General features: G+C 42.9%; 1 protein-coding gene and 1 pseudogene across 5 annotated transcripts in view; one reads left to right on the top strand and one right to left on the bottom strand.

Annotated features, from left to right (window-relative positions):
• LOC102019021 overlaps positions 1-6,735 on the bottom strand; it is a 21,416-nt pseudogene extending 14,681 nt beyond the window's left edge.
• Eya3 (EYA transcriptional coactivator and phosphatase 3) overlaps positions 1-22,798 on the top strand; it is a 125,125-nt gene that overhangs the window by 4,749 nt on the left and 97,578 nt on the right. For 4 of the 5 annotated variants that reach the window (XM_005394940.2, XM_005394937.2, XM_005394939.2 and 1 more), the window contains exon 1: positions 14,487-14,595. The exons of the other annotated variant lie outside the window; for it this stretch is intronic. The gene's annotated coding sequence lies outside the window, so the exon portion shown is untranslated. Of the gene's footprint in view, positions 1-14,486; positions 14,596-22,798 lie in introns of those variants that run through there. 5 annotated transcript variants of the gene reach the window in all.

Below are 22,798 nucleotides of genomic sequence, written 5' to 3'. Positions count from 1 at the left end.
GGGCAGTTTTCCATAATAAACAGTTCAACAGTGAACATCCTGCCAAACATCTAAACACAGCCTTGTAATTACATTCCTGGTTATTTCTTTAACTTTCTAGAAAAGACGTGGCTGTACGAGGAGACAGTAGTAGCATCCCTATCAAGTATAACGGGACATTGCGCTTTGGTTCCATTCTGCTATGCTAAGAAGCGAGTCATTCATTTCTTCATCATTTGTGCACTTAAAAAGCACAAGAGGCTTGGTAGACACTAAGGGGCATTAAGAGGTGCATAAAATGTGGGCCTTGCCATCCAGGGCTTCATCATGGAATGGCAGGCAGGGCCACAGGCAAAGACAAGGAGCAGGAGAGCTGTGTGGCCAGCTTGGCTCTGACAAGGCCACACCTCTAATTCCTACCTGCGAGGATGGGCCGGACCTGTCAGCTGCTTTCCTGTTGCGGTGCTAGGGCTGGAACCCAGGGCCTTGTGCATGCTAGGCAAGTGTCCCACCACCGAGCCACACCCCCGGCTTGTGAGGCTCTTCTGATTAGGGTATGACAAAAGCAATAGGATGTCACTTCTGTGAACAGGTTTACAAAGAATCTGGCTCTTTCCATCCACCCAGCACTCTCTCTCTTGACCTCTGGTCTGCCTGCTCGGATAAGGCCCGCTGCCCCGCTTGTGTGAGGGCAAGGCCTTCACATGGCAGTGAACCTGGGAAGCCTCTGGCAGCATGGAAGAAAGGATACCTTAGTCCAACAGCCGGGGCAGAACTGAATCCTGCCCATAATCATGTTAGCGAGGAAGCAGATTTTTTGCAGTCCAGTCTTAAGATGATCAAAGGCTTTGTGAAACCACGCCCAGATTCCGGACCCACAGAAACGGTGAAAGAATGTGTTGCTTTAAGCCACCACATTTTGGGAGAATTTGTTACACAGCAATAGATATCAATCAAATACACAGAGGAAGTGGCACAGAAATGCACAGCGTGTGATAGGTGCACACGTGACAGGGGGAAACACAAAGGGGAAGGGCCACACCTGCTAAGATTTCTGAGAGGGGGACAGGCTTACCTTGCATTTTGTAGGCTAAGAAGGCCTTAGTTAGCAACTGGGCATGGTGGCCTATGCCTATATTCCCAGCTTTCTGGGAGGCTGAGGCAGGAGGACTGAAAGTTCAAGCCCAGCCTGAGTGACTCAGAGACTTAGCAAGACACTATCTCAAAATAAATAAGAACAGGGCTGGGGTCATAGCTCAGTATGAAAACCTTGGGTTTAATCTCAGTAGCAGAAAGAAAAAAGGAGAAGGAGAGAGGAGGAGAGAAAGAAAGGGGTGAGGGGGAGGGAATTGAGGAAGGAGAACAAGAAATTAAAAAAAAAAAGAAGGCATTAGGGGAAGAAGGGAGAGAAGGACTCTCCAGACAGAATCGCCATCAATCTCTGAAGCCATTTCCCATGTGTCTGTCACCAGCTCACTTGTCACATCCTCGGTTAGAGGTCAATTTACTGTGAAGTCAGTAGAACTTAAACTCGAGGGTCCTTTTGACTACACCAACCCTTTCAAACGCCTAGAAGTTGGAAGTGGTGGCACATACCCGTAATCCTAGCACTCTAGTAGGCTGAGGCAGGAGGATCACAGGTTTGAGTCCATCCTGTGCAACTCAGTGACTTAGTGAGGCCCTGTCTCAAAAACATAATAAAGGCTGGGGATGTAGTTCAGAGAGGAAGCCTTGGATTCAATCTCCAGTTCCCGCCCCCCTCTAAAAAAAAAAGAAAGGAAGAAAGAAAAAGGAAAAGGAAAAGGAAAAACAGCCCAGGAAGGGCCCTGGTAATTTGTGTTTATAATTCTGCATTCTTTTCTCATGTAGGGCCCTGTCTTAGTCACTGTCCTCCTTGCTGAGACACAATACGGGACACCTGCAGTTTGAGGAGAAGTTTATCTTGGCTCATGTTTCAGTACATGGTCAGCCAGCTCTTGGTCAGCTGATTCCAAGGAAGAAACAGCATGGCAGAGGGGCATGGCATAGGGAGAGCTGCCCGTGTCATGGTGACCGGGAAGCAGAGAGGGAAGGGAGGTATCGGAGAGGGAGGCCCTTCCAGCTCACACCTCCAGTAACCTGCCTTTAAACAGGCTTCCCCTCAGCCAGGCGTGGTGGTGCATGCCTGTAATTCCAGCATTTGGGAGGCTGAGGCAGGAGGATCATTGAGAGTTCAAGACCAGCCTGGGCTACAAAGTGGGCCCAAGGCCAGCCTGAACTGCATAGCGAGACCCTGTCTCAGAAAGACAAAATAAATAAATAAATAAACAGGCCTCCCCTCCCAACAGCAAGTCAGCTACAGCGTCCCAAGATCCAGTCACCTTCCACAAGCCCCACTTCCAAGTGCATGAGCGTTTTGGGGGTCATTCTTGATATAAACCCTAACAGGCCCCTACTTCAGGCTCCTGCCTCGGTGGACCTGCCAAGGCCTTCAACTGCTCCGCAGCTCACCCCTCCCAATCGACAGCACACCCTTCCCGCCCTCCTCCAGCTCTGCCTCTCTGAGCGTGGCTTCTTAGCAACCCAGCGGTCACTTCCTTTACCTAAACAATACGGGGCCTGCAGTTTTTCTCAGAAGCCCTCTCTTCTCTAACTCATTAATCACTTTTTCTGCTGCTTTTGAAGACTCTCAGAATTTTCTCTGAGGTGGTGGTGTCCAGAACGGATATGTTTTTCTAAACAGCAAGTCTGGCTCCTGACCAAATGGCATCTGAGCAAGGCCACTTTGAGGTGGGCCGAGTCCCCGGGGACAGCCTCTCCGGCCTGTGTCTTCCCACTTCCCGCCTCTGATTTGAGAATGACTAAGGTTCAGAGAAATAAAGGAGGGAGTGATTAAGGGGGAGGGGGAATCAAAGAGGGAGACTTGCTATTTCCTCAGAGGTGGAGCCTCTCTTCGAGGATGCTACTGACAGGGAAGAATGCGGGCATCATGCCCACTCTGTGCCTTGGATGTGGGCTTTCCAGTCACTGTGTCATGGAAACCTGATCATAGCCCTGCAAGTTAGGAGTAAGAGTTCCCAGCGTGGCGTGGTGCCATACGCCTGTAATCCCAGCACTAGGGAGGCTGAAGCAGGAGAATTGCTAGGAGTTTAAAGCCAGCCTGGGCTACATACTGAGACTTTGTCTCAAAAACAAAAAATAAGCAACAACAATAACAACAACAACAAAAAGGAGTCAGAGTTTCCATTTTATAGCTGAGGAAATTGAAGTTTAGAGATGTAAAGTACCTGTGCATCCATGTAGCTAAACTGGCTAACTTGAGAGCCCAGGCCTAACCCCACCCCACATACCCCATCCTTTATTGGCTCTCCCAGGGCCTTCTATCTACGTCACGTTCTAGATAAAAACTGATGGGCAACGCGCAAAAATCCACCTGGAATTAAGATTAATGAGTGAAAAAGTTAGGCAGGCCAAATGCTTGTTTCTGGGGGATTTGTATAATTGCGTAGTTGAAGATCTGCCAGCGAGCAGAGTTCTCCTCGGGCTGGGAAGAAATGAGAGAGAGAGAGACAGAGACACAGAAGAAAAGGTAGGAGATCTAGGTCCCCAAGTAGAAAATTGGGGTTAAGAGCTGGACTGGACAGACTACAGCATGGAAACAACAAAGAAAGTCCTAAGAATAAGAAACTTCATCAGTCCCCTTAAGGTGCCAGGTATGGTACTAGATCCTTTCCATAGGTTAGTGTATTTGAGTCTCATGACAATACTAATAAAAAGGCAAGGCTGTTGTAGTAGTCTGTTTTCTGTTGCTATAACAAAATACCTGATAGTGGGTAGTTTATAAGTTAAGAAGTTCATTTGCCTTGTGATTCTGATGGCTGGAATGTCCAAACAGCGTGGATCTAGTGTCTTGATGAGGGCCCATTTGGCTGTGACAGAAGGTGGAAGAATGAAAATGGAAAATATTTATGTGTGGAAGAGACTAAGCTTCTGAGGTGGCTTTGCTGTACAACAAGTGTCTAGTGAATTCACTCCTAGGAGACCCAGTCCCACTTTAGGGACTAATATGAATTCATTCGTGAGGGTACAGCCCCCACAAACTGCCTACCTTCCTCTAGGACTCACCTCTTAAAGGTTCCAACCGTCTGAGCACCACCCTGCTGGGGCTGAACTCCCAGGACATGAACCTTTGCAGGGAGAAACCACGTCCAAAGCACAGCAGTTACCTTTCCTATTTTTCAGCTGAGGACCCTGAAAATGAAGAGTCTTACACACACAGGCAGTGGTGAAGCAGCAATGGAACCTAGGTCTGTTCAGCTCCAAGCCCTTGCGAATTCAACCATTAGCCTTTCCGAAACCAAGGAGAAGGCAACCAGGCGTGTTGGGCATGCGTGCGATCCCAGCTACTCTAGAAGGCTCAGGCAAAGGATCACAAGTTTGAGGCCAGCATTTTAGGGAGACTCTGTCTGAAAATAAAATATTAAAAAGGGACAAGGATGTAGCTGAGCACTTCCTGGGTTCATTTAGGAGCGGGGAGTGGTAAATGAGTGGGAGAAGTCCAATTCCTGGGAATGACGCTAACACGGAGAAGCAGGCTTTTGCATACGCCTTAAATTGGAAGGGCAGGATATAGAGGTGTCCAGGGCTCCCCCACACCTTATGTTTTGCAGGCAGAGTAGGTGACTCATGCAACTCTTAGGAACCAACAGTTCAGAGATCTGAAGCTCTTGGGTCCAGAGTTGCGGGAGAGAGGCAGAGTCTGCCAATATCCATTGGCCTCGCCTAAGATTGGCTCAGGAACCCCCCAGGGGGCGGAGCTTGAGTCTCAGAGGCCATAGTAAGGCTGGAGCTGGAAGCTGGCGCTGGCTGGCTAGTTTTTTGCCTTTGCTGGTCCTGCCCCCCAGTGCTGGATCACACCCAGGGGTCTGGATCAAGCACCTCCTACTTCTGGGGATTTGGCTTAGTGATTTCACAACCTTGAGTTTTCTGAAAAGTGGAACTAATCCGAGTATGTAGAGTCAAGGTCCTGGGGATTTAGCTCAGCGGCACAGCGCCTGCCTGCCAAGCGCAAGGTCATGAGTTCGATTCCCAGTACCGGAAAAAAACAAAAACAACAGCAAAAACACAGAGTATATAGAGTCAAATATTAGCTTGGGGAAGGGGGACTTCAGTAAGGAGGCTCATATGAGGTTTAACCCCCGCTTTGCAGGTGGGCGCCCCGTAAAGGGCAGCCGTGTCACTGTGTCTACTCCAGGAGACCAAAGCTTTTTTCCACACTCCACCTGCTTTCCTCCCTTTGCCTGCTGTGGTAGGAGAGTGGGACTTATTCCAGGGCGGGGGTAAATAACTGCCTCTCCCAGCTTCCATCTGTTCAAACGCTGAATGCTTTTTATTGGTTTTAAGGTTCACAGCTCATTTTACAGTTGTAATTTGTCTCTCACCTGGAAGATATTAAACTGTCCTATAAAGAAGTAGATTTTTCATGCGAGGAATTTTCTCCATGCTGTGTTTTTACCGTTCATGTTGCAGCATGTATGAATTTCATTTTCTGTGTTGCTTTTTAAGGTTATTTTATTATGTTGTTTTAATGTGTTCTTTTGGATCGCACCCAGGGCCTCACACATACCAAGCACTCACTGTACCACTGAGCTACATTCCCACCTCCCATTTGTTAGAATCTTGTGTTTTTTTTCCTATCAGTATTTTTTTCACCTCAGGAATGTGGTTAGATGTTTTCCCAATTTTAAGATCTGCCGAGACTCATTAGATTTAGATCAATAAGGTCATCAGTGGTTATTTTATCACCAGGTTGGAGTAAAATTAACTTTTTTTTTTTTTGTCTTTTTGAGACAGAGTCTCACTATGGAGTTCAGGCTGGCCCAGAACTCTCGATGATCTTCCTGCCTCAGCCTTCCGAGTTCTGGGATTACAGGTGTGTGCCACTGGGCCTGGCTCAGTCTCTGTTTTAAATTTAAGTCCAGTTGCAGAATACAAAGGCACAGATAATGGAATTACTAAGGGGAGGGTATAGCCATAATTAAAGGCAAATAATAATCCATTACCTAGTTGGTAGGAAACTGTCAAGTGACCTCACTTGGACGCAGATCACACTCTGGAATTGGAAGGGATGAGGGTGGGATGGTGCACTTTAGTTGTGGGTGGTGAGCAAGTGATCCTCACAGCAGGGGCCATCAGAACAGGAGGGAAATCAGTGTAGGAGCAGAAGGCCACCGTGGGTCAGAGCAGTACTCCATAGGGTTAAGACAGGGTCAAAATCTGGTAAACAGATGAATCCAGTCAGAAAGGATAATCCTGTACTGGTGAGGCCAGGGCCTGGTCTGTGGGTCTAATGTTGCTCATGAGGACTGTCCACAGTTATGTGAAGTCCCAAGGCTGTGTCACAACAGCTGTTACTGGACATTTGTGCAAGAAGACACTGCCTCAGATATGTTAATCAAAATAGAAAGGCATCCTAGTAGAAGAGGGTTGGATATGGCAGGGGCTTGAGCATGTGTGGGAATCAGGTGTCCAGTAATGGTCAGGGCGGGGACTGCCGGGGGTGGGAGAATGAGTCCGTTCAATTACCCTGGGAGCAGCTCTCGAATACTTCTATCTCAAGATTGCTTAACACTCGTCACAAGTATGGAGGACCCCCAAAGAGCTTTCACTTATATGGATTATAGCTAAAATATCTGATCTTTTAGAAATTAAAACTAAAGAATGTTTAAAATACAAGGACATACCAGCACACGTTCCATTGGCCACCAGCAAGGACATCATCACATAATCTCTGCAAAGCTCTGCTACGCTTTTGAGACAATGAGAGTGAGGAAGGCAAATCATGGGTTAGTATTATTTTAAAAATAGTTTGATTTCACTTACTCCCCAAGAAAGCAGTTGCTCTGGAGATCTCCAGGGGAACCACCAGACCATACTTTGAGAACCACTGGTATTGATAATTTGTATTATCTTTTTTTTGGTACCAGGAATTGAACTCAGGACCTTGCGCTTGCCAGGTAGGCGCTGTGCCACTGAGCTATCCTCATATAGAGAACCCTTTCCAGTCCTCGGCTCGGCCCAGGAAGTTTATATTTGTCATCCCATGAAAAGTTATTGGAATTCTAGTGAGTCAATTCCAATCTACCACTTCCAGTGCAATCTGTGGTAAGAATAAAGATACTAAGGCATATTTGTAGTTATGGAGAGCCAAGGGGTCCTAAGTCCAGCCACAGTCATGGCTATCTGGAACAAAGGTCTTGACCCAAGACCCACTCCAGGTTTTATTCATTCATGAAGAAAGGAGTGGCTTGAGGATGAGTGACTGTGAGAACCATGGGAAGTAGGTAAGCGCCATGAGCTGGGCTAGGTAGGAGGCCTGAAATCACCTCTGCCATATGCAGAGAGAAGGGTATGCAGGAAGAGTAATCTGCATAACACAACTGAGATAGTGTCTAGTGTTTTGGGGTCGGTGCTTAAGCTCTGATGTGTAATCTTTGAAGCCCCAGGAAGTCATAGCCTCTACCCCAAGGCTCTGTCCCAGTCGACAGCATGGAACATTGGCTCACACATCCCGCCTCATCCCACATCACTCGTGGGAACAACGGGGTGTCTGGGAAAACACGCCTGCCATCTCCAAAGATTTCCATCAGCACCTGGGGTGGACCGCTGTGCATTGTTTAAAGCCAGTTGAAGGGACAAGGAAAAGTCCCAGCCAGCTCTGTACCTATCAGTACATGGAAATAGGATTAGGTTCAGCCAAAATGGAGGCAATTGCTCCTCTTTTAGGAGAGTCGCCTAGGCGGTCCTCCACATCCCTAGTCCTGCATTATATTTGTATCATTTATAAAGTTCCTTGAATCAGGGAAAATACTCGTAATCCCATTTCAAAACTGAGATTTACTATACAGCAGGCAAGGGACCCAGCTATCATACCTTTAAAGGATAAAACTGAGACAGTACCCCGGGACCCTACACTGCAGCTAGCGCCCTGGGATTGCTGCTCCCCAAGCTTCCCACAGCTCCCAAGCCTTGCTGTCCACTATGAAGCTCAGGGCTCTGCTCTTGGCTTTCTCGTTGCCAGGGGGCTGGTCATGTCCACCCAGTCCTGAAAAGCTACAGAGCTGTTACTGACTGTCTGTGAGAAGTTAAAGACAAGGAAATCAGATGCTTAGATTTCCATGCAAGAGAGTCTACCATGACCCTCAGAAATGGTGCATACGGAAGAGTTTGTCTAGAAGACAAAGAGAATATGAACGGAATTAGTTTAGTCCTAACATTGTACCTTCTCAGGCAGGTACTGTATCAGCTCAGGAAACAAAGTATTCTGGGTGTTTGAAGCAGACAGCAATGTATTTAGGAAATTGGAGGCTTCTACAGCCATTGGAAAAGGGGGAGATGAGAAACCAGGAGGCCAGCTCTGAAATTACTCATTTTGCAAACATACCTCTGCAGCTAAGACTCAGGGATCAGAAAGCTAGAATGCATGGAGGGGGACTAGAAACTGACACACTCCTGCATGTCTCCAGCGATGATTATATGGGCCAGAAGAAATAGCCAACGTGCAGGAAAAATGGCTTCATTTGCCCCCTGCACATCTCATGCAGATGCATTCAGTTAACAATATCTAGTTCTCACTCAGAGATCTACCAGCAAGAGAGCCTGAGAACTGCCTTTGAGGGAGGGGTGGAGATTGAATCCACTGAATCCACTTTGCACTGAGCTACAGCCCCATCCTCCTTTTTTATTCATTACTGTGAGACAAGGTCTTGCTAAATTATCCAGGCTGAACTTGAACTTGTTGTGCCCTTATCTCAGCCTCAGAGTGCTGGGACTACAGATGTGCACGACCGTGTCCACCAAGAATTGCCAGTTTATTTATTTTGAGATGGGATCTTTCTGTGTGGCCCAGACCGATCTTGAACTCGTAGGCTCAAGCAGTTCTCCTGCCTCAGCTTCCTGAGAATCTAGCACTATACAGGGGTTCAGAAACACCACTTTTAAACCTTCCCACCTCTGTGGTGTAGGGATGTTCCCAGAGTGAAATGGAAAAGAAGGCTGAGCCTTAGCTGAACATGTTCAGTACACCATTTCTGTCTATGGATTGATTAGAATATGAGCTCCACTAGGGAAGGGTTTTTTGTCGGATTTATTCTCTACTCTGTCTTCAGAGCCTACACTATTGCAAAGTAGTTACTGAATAAACAGGTAGATGCTCATGGAAATGAATGTGTCCTTCGGAACTTTTGGGAGAACATCAGATCACAGACGTGGCAGAAATGTGTTATTATGACAATGACCCTGGGGAGAAAAAAAGTCAGAGACAGAGTGTAAAGTATATATTCTGTGATGGACTGAGGATGGCCGCAGTTATTTTGGAATTCTTTTGACCACAGATGGGGTTGCCTGCCTTGAGTTCAGGGGAACAGTATGACTGCTTTGACCAATAGACTAGGATGGAAGTGATGCAGTGTCAGTTTCCAGGTCAGCTTTAAAAGAATGGCAGCTTCTCTAACCTGTCTCTATGGAGGCCTGGGCTGCCATGTAAGAAACTGAGCTACCCTGACCTATCTTGTGGAATGTGGAGAGCTTTTGAGACTACATGGAGAGGGGAGCCAGCTGAGCCCCGACTTTTGGCCAGCCCCTTAAGGGCCTGCCACACAAGTAAGGCTGTGTGGAAACCTATAGAGTAGACTATTCGCCAGCTAGACTGTTACCAAGTAACTGATTAATGTTGCATGAACAGAAGAATCACCCTGCTGAGCCATGCCTAAATTCCTGAATCAAAATATGTGCCATAATACGGTGGTTGTTGTTCTAAACCACTGAGTTTTGGGGTAGTCATACAGCAATAGGTAACACTCTGAATGTGGGTCTTAGTAAACACAAAGAAGACTTGGGTGAGGATGCAGGAAATGTTCCATTTATTTCTCATGTGGATTTCCATGGCTATAGTTTTTTGTTTGTTTGTTTGTTTTTGTTTTTCTCTGGTACCGGGAATTGAACTTGTGACCTTGTGCTTGCCAGGCAGGCGCTGTGCCGCTGAGCTAAATCCCCAGCCCTCCATGGCTATAGTTTTAATCCCTGGTTATTGTTTTATAGTATGCATTTCTGTACGGTGTTCCTAAACACCTGAGTTTGTAGCATTCTCTACAAAGCAGACAAGAGATCTTGGATGTTGTTAACTGAAACAAATTTGTTGGGAAAAAAATAATAGTGACTATGTGGAAAACATGCCTATGGACAGGCTGAAGATAATATACCAAGGGAATGGAATAGAAATTTTAAAAATCCACATCATTGTATTTCAGATATGTCTATCAGGAGGGTTTAAATTGATAACTGTGTTGGGTAGCTGCCTGTAATCCCAGCACTTGGGAGGCTGAAGCAGGAGGATCACCATGAGTTTGAGATCAGCCTGGGCTATATAGTAAGACCTTGTCTAGAAAAAAGTGTATAGTTCATATATATATATATGATAAAATAAATTGATAGGGGCTGAGGATATAGCTCGGTGGCATAAGTGCCTGTCTGGCAAAGGCAAGGTTGTGAGTTCAATCCCTGGTACAAAAAAAAAAAAAAAAAAATTGATAATTGTTACAAAACACAGGTCACATAGTCACTGTGTGTTTTTAAAATGGAAATATACAATTAAAGGTCTTTTTTATGTTTTATTTTATTTTTTAAGAGTCTTATCTTTTTAGTGTAGTTTTTTGGTTTTGATTTACATTTTAGTTTTTGTTTAGAAATATTTGGCTATAACACTTTTCTACTATATTAACAATTTTGTGCTAAATTTTGAATGAAATAATTCAAATCTATAGGAAATAATATAAGAAATATTAGAGAATTTTAAATTCAACTTGAACAAATCTTAGCCATATCTTTGCCATATTTCTTTAGAGTTGTCCACAGGGTAAAAACCTACAGACAGCTCCACTCTTTGCTGACTATGGCAAGCAAAAATGTGTGAAATCAGAGAAAATAAATTTGTAAATCAATAAATTTATCTTTAGGTATCTGCTTTTCTTTCTGAGTAGAAGAGCATGGTCCAGTAGCTAAAATCCTAGGCTCCCAACACATACAGACCCACATTCAAGTTTTGGATTTGCTTCTTGCCAGTCACAAGGCCTTAAACAAGTTGTTTGACTTCTCCCTGCCTCAGTTTCCTCATCTGTAAAATGGAGGTCGTCATAATACTTCCCAAGTTTGGTGGGAGAACTAAAAGAGAAATGCGGGCACTTATATATTTACCTTGTACAGTCAATGGCACAGAGCAAAGCTTCAGTAAATATTAATAATTACAGGGCTGGGGATTTAGCTCAGTGGTACAGCACCTGCCTGGCAAGTGCAAGGTTGTGAGTTCGATTCCTGGTACTGGAAAAAAACCCAAAAAACCAAAAAAAAAAACAAAAAACAAAAAAAAAACAAACCAATTACTTGTTTTATTTATCGGGCACACACCATATTGCTAGCCACTTGTCTATCGCTAAGACCAGCAGTGAACGAGAAAGACCTCTGAAGAACTTTGCAGGGACAGATAATAAGTAAGGGAACAAGATAATTGCAAATGGTCATGGGAACATGAAGAAGATGAAGTATATGAAAGGGGTGAGGAAGCTACATTAGACAAAAGCCAAGGGGTGATGCGAGGCTTTCGGAGGTGATATTTAACTGTGATTGGCAGAAGGTTTATTACATTGTTTACTCCTTGCAAGTTTGGAGACGCAGAGAGAACAGTATGTACCTAGGTCCTGAGGCAAGAAATCCTGGTTTGCACAAGAGACAGAAAGAAGAACCAGCAAGGCTGGTGCTCAGTATGTGAGGGGAAGGCGGCTGGGTTTCATTTAGGGTCAGAAAGATCAGGCCGAGAACGGTCATGAAGTGCTCTGCCACTGAGCTACCTCTGCAGCCCCAAGAAGGGTGATAATATAGAGCTTGGATTTTATTTTTAAAGGACTGTAAAGACATTAGAGGGTTTTTTTAAAAAAGAAAAAACTATTATTGCTAGTGAAGTACAGCACTCTCTGCTCGGGAGAGGAATCTGTGCTTTCCTACACCTGTTTTCGAATTGCGTGTTTGTATGTACAGAAAGCATAGGGTTTAGGAATGACTTTTCTGGAGATATTACATTGTTTGCTCCTGGGCTCCCTCTAGTGGTTTCAGCGGCTCAGTTCACATGGTTTCAGACCAGTGAACGCAAAGACCAAGGAGCAATTTATCTTAAAGTAAGCAATTTATCCTTCCATCCAATAAATATTTATTGGACTCCTACAACATGCCAGGCTCTGTTCTGGAGCTGAAATACATTCACGCACCAAGCAAACATCCTTGCCCTCATGGAACTTACATTCTGGTGGGGAGAGACATTAAGCCGAATTTACAAACATCTTATGGGATGCGATAAATGTTAGTAGAGAAAAGTTGTGTGGGGAACTGGAATAGAAAGTTAACAGGAGGATTATAGTGTTCCCATTTTATTTTTTTTTTTGATTTATTTTGTCTTTTTGAGACAGTCTCACTATGCAGTTCAGGCTGGATTTAAACTCACTTTGTAGCCCAAGCTGGCCTCAAACTCACAGCCATCCTCCTGCCTCAGCCTCCCAAGTGCTGGGATTACAGGCATGTGCCACCATGCCCGACGTCTAAGTGCTCCCATTTTAAATACAGTGTTAGAGTAGATCTCATTGAGAAGGTGATAGTATTTGAATCAAGATATAAAGGAAGTGTCAGGGTAAATGATGAGGCATTTGAGAAAAGCATTTCAGACAGGGCAGCAAGCACAAGCATCCTGAGCTTATTTGCAGTTTTGAGGAAGAGCTAAGAGGCCAGTCTGTGTTTTAAGTGCAGGATGGCAGGGAACAGGACAGGATGTTAGCCGTACTGGGGGTGTCAGATCTTGAGGGTTTTGTAAAGCCAGTGTAAAGATTTTGTTTTCACTCCAAAATAGTTCATTGGAGGGGGAAATGATCTGATGAAGCTTTGAACAGGAGCCCTCGGCTACTGTATTAATAGATTTGGGAGTGCATGGGGACATTCAGGAGGCATTGACTGACCGGGTTATACCAACAGAGCGGGTAAATGGTCTGGTTGTGGTCCGATACTGACAGCAGCTGCGATAGATTATGCTGATGAGTTAGATGTGGGGTGTGAAAAAGGAGTTGAAGAGTTTAGTAAATGATGTTGCTTAGTAAATTGATATCAAAGAAAGAGATGACCAAAGAATATCTAACTAAGAAATGTAAGAGGAAAAAGTAGTTGAGAGAGCTACCACACTGTTAATAAAAAGTGGGTTTTTTCCCTGAATTTCTAATTCGCGGTACTTACGAGCTAGTTTTTTTAAATTTGTGATTTTTTTCTCATTGTAGTACAGAAGACTTAATTTTATATTTAATATCGTATTTGTGATATTGGTTGGTTTTTTTGTTTTTTTTTGTTTTTTTTTTTTGGATACAGGGTTCTGGTATATAGTTCAGGTTGGCCTTGAACTCACCGTAGCCCAGCCTAGCCTCAAAAGTGCATTGATCCTCCTGCCTCAGCCTCTGGAATGCTGGGATTCCATACCCAGCCGTATTCTTTTTCTTAACGAGGACCTGCCTTCAGACTTTGGGTCTCTACAAAACTGAATTTAACCTTGCTGCTTGCGCATATTTGGGTTGTACACTTAAACTGATAAAATACTAAAAAATATTGTTTCTGAAAACAATGTCCACGACATGAAGTTAATTCTTTTCTTTTCTTTTCTTTTCTTTTTTTTTTTGTCTTTTTGAGGCTGTGTTTCAATATGCAGTTCAGGCTGGCCTTGAACTCACTTTGTAGCCTAGGCTGGCCTTTAACTTGCAGCAGTCCTCCTGCCTCAGCCTCCTGAGTGCTGGGATTACAGGCATGCTCCACCCCGCCCAGCCAGACATGAAGTTAATGCTAAACTCGATTAATATCAGGACTAAAGTAAGTTTAGAGAGAAAAAAATCACTTTGGGCTGGCCTTCGAAGTGTTTTCCAACACTTCCAACCCATTATTCCCCATTTTTTCTAAATCTACCGAACGCATCTAGCGTTTATCTTCAGTTTCCCTTTAAGGAGCTAAGAATAACGTGTTTAAAAAACCTTGGTGGGAGGCTGAAGCAAAACGATCCCACTTTTGAGTCCTGTCTGGGCAATTAAGCGAGACTTTATCTCAAAATAAAAAATAAAAAGGTGCTGAGGATGTAGCTGAGTGTGAAGGTTCTGGGTTCGATACTCCGTAGAGGTCAAAACAAAACAAAATCTTTGGAAAACTAGGGTTGAAGTCCTCTTTATCCCAACTGCTGTTAGCTAAGCAGCACAGAAACAAGCTCATGGGTTTGCACAACTCAGAGGTGCCGAGCCCGGACCAGGGGCAGGTCTCACCAGGGCGGGGCTCACCGGGGCGAGGAAGTAGGCGTGGCTTACGCACTACCCCGCCCTAAAAGGCAAGACGCATGCGCCCAGAGGCCTCTGGTAGAAAGAAGTGTGGATCGCGAGGTGACCCTGCTACTTACTTCCGGTTCCTAGGGATGCGCATCCGGGTCACGCTAACGCCGCGGTTTCCTCCACTCTGTTGGTTCTACTCTGCGTCTGGGCCGGTCTGCATGTCTTACTGTGGGGCTTCTGCAGCCTTTGGGTGAGTCTCCGCCGCAGACAGGGTCAGAGCGCCGCAGGTGGACTACAGCCTGTCGGGGGATGGGTCAGGAGTGCTGCCTCGGTCCCTGTGGGTGGGGGTCTCCTCGCCTGTTCCTCGTCTCCGCCGCTCTTCCCTCACTTCAGCCCTGTCCCCCACCTTGGCCTCGCCGCCTTCACCTCTGTTCCGTCTCTGCTCAGGCTCGCCTACCCCTTTCTAGCCCGGGTTTCTCGCCTTCGTCTCAGCCGCTGCCTCTCCGCCTTCCTCATTTTAGCGCCGCTCTTCCTGGACTCGGTGAGCCGGGAATCTCGCCGTCCTCTAAGCCGCGGGACAGCCCGCCTCATTGTGTCCGCGCTCCTGCCCTCCGAAGCCGGTCTTTTTGTAAGATCGCGGATCTCGGCTTTTCACCCTTCCCCGACTTCGGCCTTTCCCCTGTCCTGGGACGGGTGGATGACTTCAGTGCGGTGCTGGGGGTTGTGCCTGTTCCCAGCGAGAGGGGGCTTCGCCGAAGCCCGGGTCTGGGAAGGCGTCCGTCGCCTCGGCCAAGGTTTGCTTTGAGGCACGGGGTTAGACTGCTCGCCGGTAGCTTCCGTGCTAGCGGACAACAAAGGCGTTTTCAGCTCTTCGCCGGAGCCCAATTTTGGGGCTCTCTCTCGAGCCGCTAACAGGTGGCAGGCGCACGGTGCTTCGCGGTCGGGCTGGTGTGGGCTTGTTAATTGACAGGTCATGAGGACGTTCTGTCAGTTTTGTGCGCTCTATCCCATGAGAATGCTTGTGCACAGCTGAGGCAGAAATGTTCCGGGATGGTCAGCTCTGTGTTCTGCCTGGGCTTTACTTAGAGGACAGTTGCCATGCCAGGACAGAGTGTCTTGGGAAGCTGTTAGCGTCAGGTTGATAAGCTTACTGTCAGAAATTTTAGTCTGTTGTGACTGAGACTTACTCTGATGAGTTCATCATTGCAACTTCCAAGGAATTTTCCTTAGTTGAATGCAGCATGCAGATACGTATCCCTGTCCTTGCCACCTATACTTTGTTTACATTGTTACCATATTAACATATTTTCTGTGTTTCTTCCTGGTTTTCCATAAGCTACACATCGCAGTACTTTACTTTTTGGAATATTCTTGTAACTTACTTTCCCTTTACTGTTACCACTTTAGTCCTGAAACTGTCTTTTTTCTTTGTCTTTTTGAGACAGGGTCTCGCTGTGCCGTTCAGGCTGGCCTTGAGCTCACTTTGTAGCCCAGGCTGGTCTCGAACTCGCAACGATTCTCCTGCCTCAGCCTCCCAAGTGCTGGGATTACAGGCGTGTGCCACCACGCCTGGCACTATCTTTTTTCATGTTGAGATGGAAGGCATCTTTCTTAAATTTCTCTGGAGATTTTAAATCATGTATACCATTGAAGGGATTGGATTTAATAGTGATTGGTATCCCAGTTCCCAGATTTTGCGATCTGAGGTGTATTTTGAGGTACAGGGCTTGATAGTCCTTTTTTGTTTGTTTTTCTAGTGCTTATAATGGATGCCTAATATGTATTAGATTGCAGAGATGAGTATATATGCGTATAGGTATGTATGAGGTCAGTTTCTGTGATCATATAAATTGTGCTCTAAAGTTGAGTACTTAAATGTGAACAGAGCAAATAGAGCTTTTAGTATTTTCTTTTTTGGCTGAGTTCTCACTCATATACATAGGAGAATGGAGTATACTCCAAAATCGGACGGCTCCCTTTACCTATTTTTAGCAAAGGACTTTGGAGCTTGGCCATGTTCATCCTAGATGCCACAGAGCAAGACCCTTCTGGTTAGTTTTCAGGACTTAACTGCTGAGGGAAGCCCCTTTGAAAATTTCTTATCTGTACTCCTTCCCCAGCACCTACACTGGAAAACTCTAGCTTCTGTGCAGTCTGGCCTCATCATTTTCCATTCTTGAAGACTAACCCCAGTGAGTAAGGCTGATTCCAGTTGCCTCCATGCCTCTAGATTTGTGGGAGTTTTAGAAATCCGTGGGAACTTCATAGATACACCCATATTTAGGTTGATGCAGGACCAACTTTCTTTTGGGGGGGGCAGGGGACTGGGACTCGAACTGAGGGCCTCATGCTTGCCAGGCAGGCGCTGTGCCACTGAGCTAAATCCTTGGCCAGAACCAACTTTCAACCTTTTTCATTTCTGATCTTTGTATTTCTTGAACATGTCTAAATCTAAACCTATATAAATTTCTACAGTTCACATCTGGAGGAAACGATAATATTTAAACATATTGCTTTGTTTTATATGCTAAAGAATTAATGACTATTTTTTTTGTAAATAAAACCCTGTACACACACTCATTAGAGTAGTAAATTTTAGTTCTGTAGGCTGGAGACCATAATATAGTATTTAGTAAGTTGTTTCAAACATTTGTGCCATAAAAATGAATCTATTAGGATCAGAAATTTGTAATACAGGTTTTAAAACCCAGGCCAAAATCACTTTACCTTCATAGAGGAAATAGAAACTATTTTGTACACAAGTTGAACAATTTTAGGAATTTCTTTTTCTTTTTTTTTTTTCTTTTTCCTTTTTTCTAAAATGGTTTAGCCTAGTATGGTGGCACATGCATGTAATCCCAGCCTGTGGTAGGCTGAGGCAGGAAGACTAAGTTTGAGCCTAGCCTAGACAGCTAGCGAGGCAGGGAGACCCTGTTTGAAATGAAGAAATTAAAAAAACAAAAAAACGGGCTGTTGCTCAGCACAAAGGCCCTGGTTTCAGTCTCCAATAATACAAAAAAAATTTTAATGATTTTTACCAATTATGATATAAATTCTGCATAGAAGTCTCTAAATGAAATGAGCATCCTATAGACTTTCTGATTACTGCAAAGGCTACTCCTGTTACCTAGCTGCCAAGGGAGCTGCCACCTCCCTCTCCCATCACTAGAGATACTGTAATGTGTGTTTGTCCCTAAAGCCAAAAGAGGAATCAGTGTTGGCTTTTGGTTTGTTTTGCTCTACCTGAAATGGAACTCAGGATTCCTGGACGCTAGTCAGGTGCTCTGCCATTGAGCTGTAGCTTCAGTCCTCATGGTTGTTTTTCTACAGAAATACCTACCTTAGTTTGGCAAAGTATTATTTTGTAAACCTGAGACCTTATTTTAAAACACAGTTCTGTATGTTAGGTTTTTATTTTTATTTTTTGTGATATTGGGGATCAAACCGAGAGCCTTCATACAGAGCTACATCCTCAGTGCATTTTTTTTTCTCCTCTTTGAGCCAGTTCTCATTAACTTGCTGAGTTGCCCAGGCTGGGCTTGATTTTGGGATCCTCTTCAGCTTCCTCATGGCGGGATTTCAGGCATGTGCCACCAACCCTGGCTTGCATATTAGTTTTATGCCTACTAGGTTTTCTTGTAGTATTTTGACCTCATTATTTCTGGTCATTACTTTTTACTTTCTTTCTATGTACATTTTCTTACGTTTTTGTCCTTGCACAGTTTCAAATACTTAAATAAAATGTACATCACACATGTCCTTATCTTTTTTTTTTTGGCGTTTTCTTGGACCCTTGGATTAGCTTATTCTCCAATATATTCATTTACTTGTTTTATACCAAAGAGTGAAATGTTATGTAGTAAGGTAGAAAATAAAATAGGTGGACTTTCTATCTTCTGATGAACTTAAACATACAAGTGCATGTTTCTGTGTAGAATACATGGCTTAAAGTATAAACGACTCTATTGAGAGTGGTATGCTTTATGTCAGTGCATACAGTGAACAACAGAGGATATCATCATCTTGATATTTTCATTTAGTCCCATCTGCCTTAAGTCCTGGGGTAGTTAATTATGTGAGGCAGAGGTAATTAAGATATTTTTGTTACTTATAGTAAATTTGAAAACAGACATTTAAAACATAGGCCTCATAAAACTTGATTTCCTTTTTAAATATGCAAAAGCATTTTAAATCAGAAAAGGAAATTGTAGTTTATGTAATACTGATTTATTTTAAATAAGTTAACAGGTTAATCTAAGGCAGGCAGCATTTAATATCTTAAAGATCTTAACTACAGATTGTGTTAGATGCACTTTAACTTACAGGTTTGGTTAATGTTTGTACCATGTAAATTTTTTTTCCTCCCCAGAAAATAGTTAGCAATCAACTTTACAATAAACTTCAGCAAATATAGTTTGGGCAATTATAATAATACGTATTTAAGCTATTTATGTGAACTAAGTGACGTTGTACAGGGATTATTTTTTTTTTTTCCGGATAGAATCGCAGAGTCTTGCTTTGTTGTTCAGGCTGGTCTTGAACTTAGCCTTCTAAATAGCTGGAGCTACAGGCATATACTGCCATACCCAGTTTAAATTTTGAATCTGATTTTATCGGTACATTTCTGAATTAAATACTACTTTTAGACACACATTGTGGTATACATCTGTAATACTGACAGTCAGGATGCTGGGACAGGAGAATCATTGTGAGTTTGAGGCCAACCTGTGTTAGGGTCTGGCTTTGTAGTTCAGGCTGGTCTTGAACTCACAGCGATCCTCCTGCTTCAGCCTACTGAGTGCTGGGATTACAGAAGTGTGCCACCATGCTTGGCAATGAAAAAAAAGTGTCACTTTAAAAAAATTTTTTGGAGCCAGGTGTGGTGGCATACTACTGACAATAGTATATAGTTTTTTAAACTAGATTTTTTTTTTTTATTGTTTTGAAAGCAGTGATTTCTCATTTTTTGGGTTTAAGGTTCTTGCATAAATCTGTATCACAGTTTGATTAATATAAAATCAAGTTCTTTGTAGGTACAGTTCAGTACTTTTCATTTGAAGGAGCTTTTCCACAACTGAACTGTAAAAATCTGTGTTGGTCAGAAAGTAAAAATAAAAACAAACTTTGTATAACACTTACTAGGTGGTGTACATGTATTAACTCTTTAGTTTTTACAACTGTATGAATTGTTATTCTTATTATTCTCATTTTATGTGTGAGGAAGTGGAAGCACCAAAGTTATATAACTTTCCTAAAGTTGACACAGTTAGTGAAGAGATTTGAATTTGAATTTTGAATTTTGAATTTGAATTTGAATTTGAATTTGAAGTCTAGACCCTTTTTGGGTCTGGGTCTAGACTTCCTGACTTTGTTTTGTACTAGAGTCTACTGCTTTAGTCACTTCTTCCTTCATAAGTTAGTTAAAAAAAATCAATTTCTCTGAAACACAAAGAGTACTGCTTTTGGTTGGGAATCTTAAAGGCTTACCTGGTCTTTTTATTAGTGCTGTCTGAAGGCAATTTACAAACCCTTTAACGACCTATGTTTCTCAGATTCAAAAAACCATCTATTAGAAAGAACAAAGGACCAAATCCTTCCTCCTTGTAGAAAAATGATCCTGTGGAAGTAATTATTTTAGAGTTATTTGGAGAAAAGCAATGTTTTTAATAAAATACCCCCTTGAAGTTGTTTTCTTTGACCCGCAAAAATATTAAATAAACTTATGTAATAGTATTTAAATGCTGAAATCTTAATATTCCTCCACATGAATTTAACAACTTAGAATATAAAACAGAAGATTAAACCTGAAATGTATGACTTAACCTCTGGTCTTACTTCCTTATTTGAAAATTTGTGAAAAATTAGATACACCAATCTCTTTAGGATTACCATGTTTAGAGTAATATATTTCTTATGCTTTTAATTTTACTTTAGAAAAGAGGAGGGGAACTCATATCTTTTAGTATTAAAATATGAATAATAGCCCTTTAGAGTAATACTAGTATATTCTTTTGTGCTTTTATTATTCCCAAATAAAAAAACTTAATTGCAAATTGGAGGGAAAGAGATGACTTTACGTTAGTTTTTTGTGGGAAGGGTTACCAGAACTTGAACTCAGGACCTTGTGCTTTCCAGACAGGTACTGTGCCACTGAGCTATATCCCCAGTCCTATGTTAGTCTTTTTTTTTTTTTTTTTTTTTAAAGGTTTCAAATATTTAGTGTTGATGTATTAGTGCTGATCACAGAAAAAGAGTTAAGAATCCTGATTAAGTATATTCCGATGTCCGACCAATGGTATTTTTTAAGCTTGATATGGTGGTATTATCTTGACCATGAAAAAGAGGGTTTCATCTTATGACCTCCAAGAGGGTAAATGTGCTGTAGCTCGTGCACAGCTCCTTACAGTCCCAGCTTGGTCTTCCTCCAGTGTCTCCTCTTGGAGTTGTACCTGTCTTCATCCGAATCCACTGAGGAATGGGACGATTCTGCTTTTGCTTCTTGGCCAGGAACCATTTGATTCTGAAAGTCTTGTGAGAAGACATAGGTTAGGCTCGGAGGAAAGAGCGCATGCTCGATGGCGGTCTGAAGCAGGAAAGGGGGCCTATGTTAGTCTTATACTCAGATAATGATTTCATTTTCCTGATTGTTTTGTAAGCAATTGAGAGTCATGGAATCTAACAGGAAACATAATTAACAGAAAATATATGTAATTATTGATGATAAAAAGCAATATTTGATTAGGAATACTTATTTTAATCCTTGTATGTTAACTCCTCTTATTAATTCAGACATTCAGATATATTATGTGTACCTTTCCCCCTTCCTTTCCTTTTTTCTTCCTTTCCCTTTCCTTTTTCTTCCTTCCTACCTTCTTTCCCTTCTGTCTGTTCCTTTTCTCCCTTCCTTCTCTTCCTCTGTCCTTCCTTTCCCAGTGCTGGGGATTGAACCAGCACGCACATCCTCAGCTTTTGAGGTGGGATCTTGATAAGTTTCTTCAAGCTCCTTTGAATTTGTGCTCTTCCTGCTTCAGCCTCTAGGATCACTGGAATTACAGGCATATGCCACTGTGCCTGGCTCTTTTTTTTTTTTTTTTTAATAGTATCTTTTTTCTTAAATTTTTTTCCTTAATTGGAAAAATACTGTTACAGAGCTGAAAAGAGTAAGCTTTTTTGTGGTGATTTACTCGGTATATAGAATGTTCTTTTCTTTTACTTTAATATTTATCTTTTGTTCAAAGCAATTCTCCTTTATATACGAGTTTGGTAATCATTTTGTCTTTCAATATTTCAATCGTTTTCTTTTACCTGAAATTTAATAGTGTAGGGGTTACTGAATTTGGGAAAATTGGTAGTTTGTTGGTATCAGCAGCATTACCAGGAGTAAATTAGAATGACTAGCTCTCAGGTGGAGTTGAACTTTATTGTTTAGTTTCTATGTTAATTTTTTCCTACTTTTTCAAAATTAATATAATCATCTTGCTCTGTTGACAGCAAATCTAAAATACAGTAAGTCCCTGACTTATGAACAAGTTCCGTTTGGGAGAATGTTCATACATCAGACTATTTGTTTCTAGTCCAACAAAGTGAGTCTTACACAGTACACCTGTGAATTTTATACAGTGCACCTGTGAAAGTTCGCAACACAAAAATGGTTGTTAAGTCAGGGACTTACTTTATAAATGTATGAAATTTTTTTCTTGGACTATTTCAGGCTTCAGAGAAAATTTTAGGATTAAAAAGTAGTACATAGATCTATTACATATTGAAGATACCCACATAATTAGTGCATTGCTATTTTACAGAATCCCCTCAGCCCCTTACTGGGTATTAAACCTGGGGGTGGTCTACACGTCCTCAGCCGCGCCCCCCCCCCGCCCCCTTATGTTTTATTTTGAGACAGGGTCTTGCTAAATTGCCCAGGGAAGACTTGAACTTGTGATCCTCCTACCTCAGCCTTGCTAAATGCTAGGATTATAGTTGTGTGTCAGTGCACCCAGCAAATTTTTCTCCCTTTAAGATGTCAAATTAAGGAAATATCTGTGCTGATGATTTAAAGTAAAGCATGCAACTTCAAATTTGCATTTTTAAATAAAAGTTAGATCTTCCTTGCTGTAGTTTAGGCAGCAGCAGTGATGAAATAACACTTGAGTAATCCTGAGAGAGAAAACTAGAGCTTTCCAAAGATAATAGCTATCGCTCATATTTGGCAGCATTTAATAGGTAGACAGATTACAAGTCTTTGCTTTATTTCATTTCTATATATTGTCTGTGTGTGGATTTTTTTTGTTTGTTCTCGGTTTTTATGGTCCTTTAGCATGCTGGTCAAGTGCTCTACCATTGAGCTACTACCTTAGCCCTTTTTGAGATAGGGTCCCTCTAAATTGCCCAATCTGGGATCCTTCTGCCTCAGTCTCCTGAGTACCTGGGATTACAAGTGTGCTTGGCTTAACTTG

Source organism: Chinchilla lanigera, unplaced genomic scaffold (genome assembly GCF_000276665.1).
Source record: "Chinchilla lanigera isolate Chin_1 unplaced genomic scaffold, ChiLan1.0 scaffold00051, whole genome shotgun sequence".
NCBI classification, from domain to species: domain Eukaryota; kingdom Metazoa; phylum Chordata; class Mammalia; order Rodentia; family Chinchillidae; genus Chinchilla; species Chinchilla lanigera.
The sequence above is the reverse complement of the archived record's forward strand: the minus strand, read 5'-3'. Positions and strand labels throughout refer to the sequence as shown.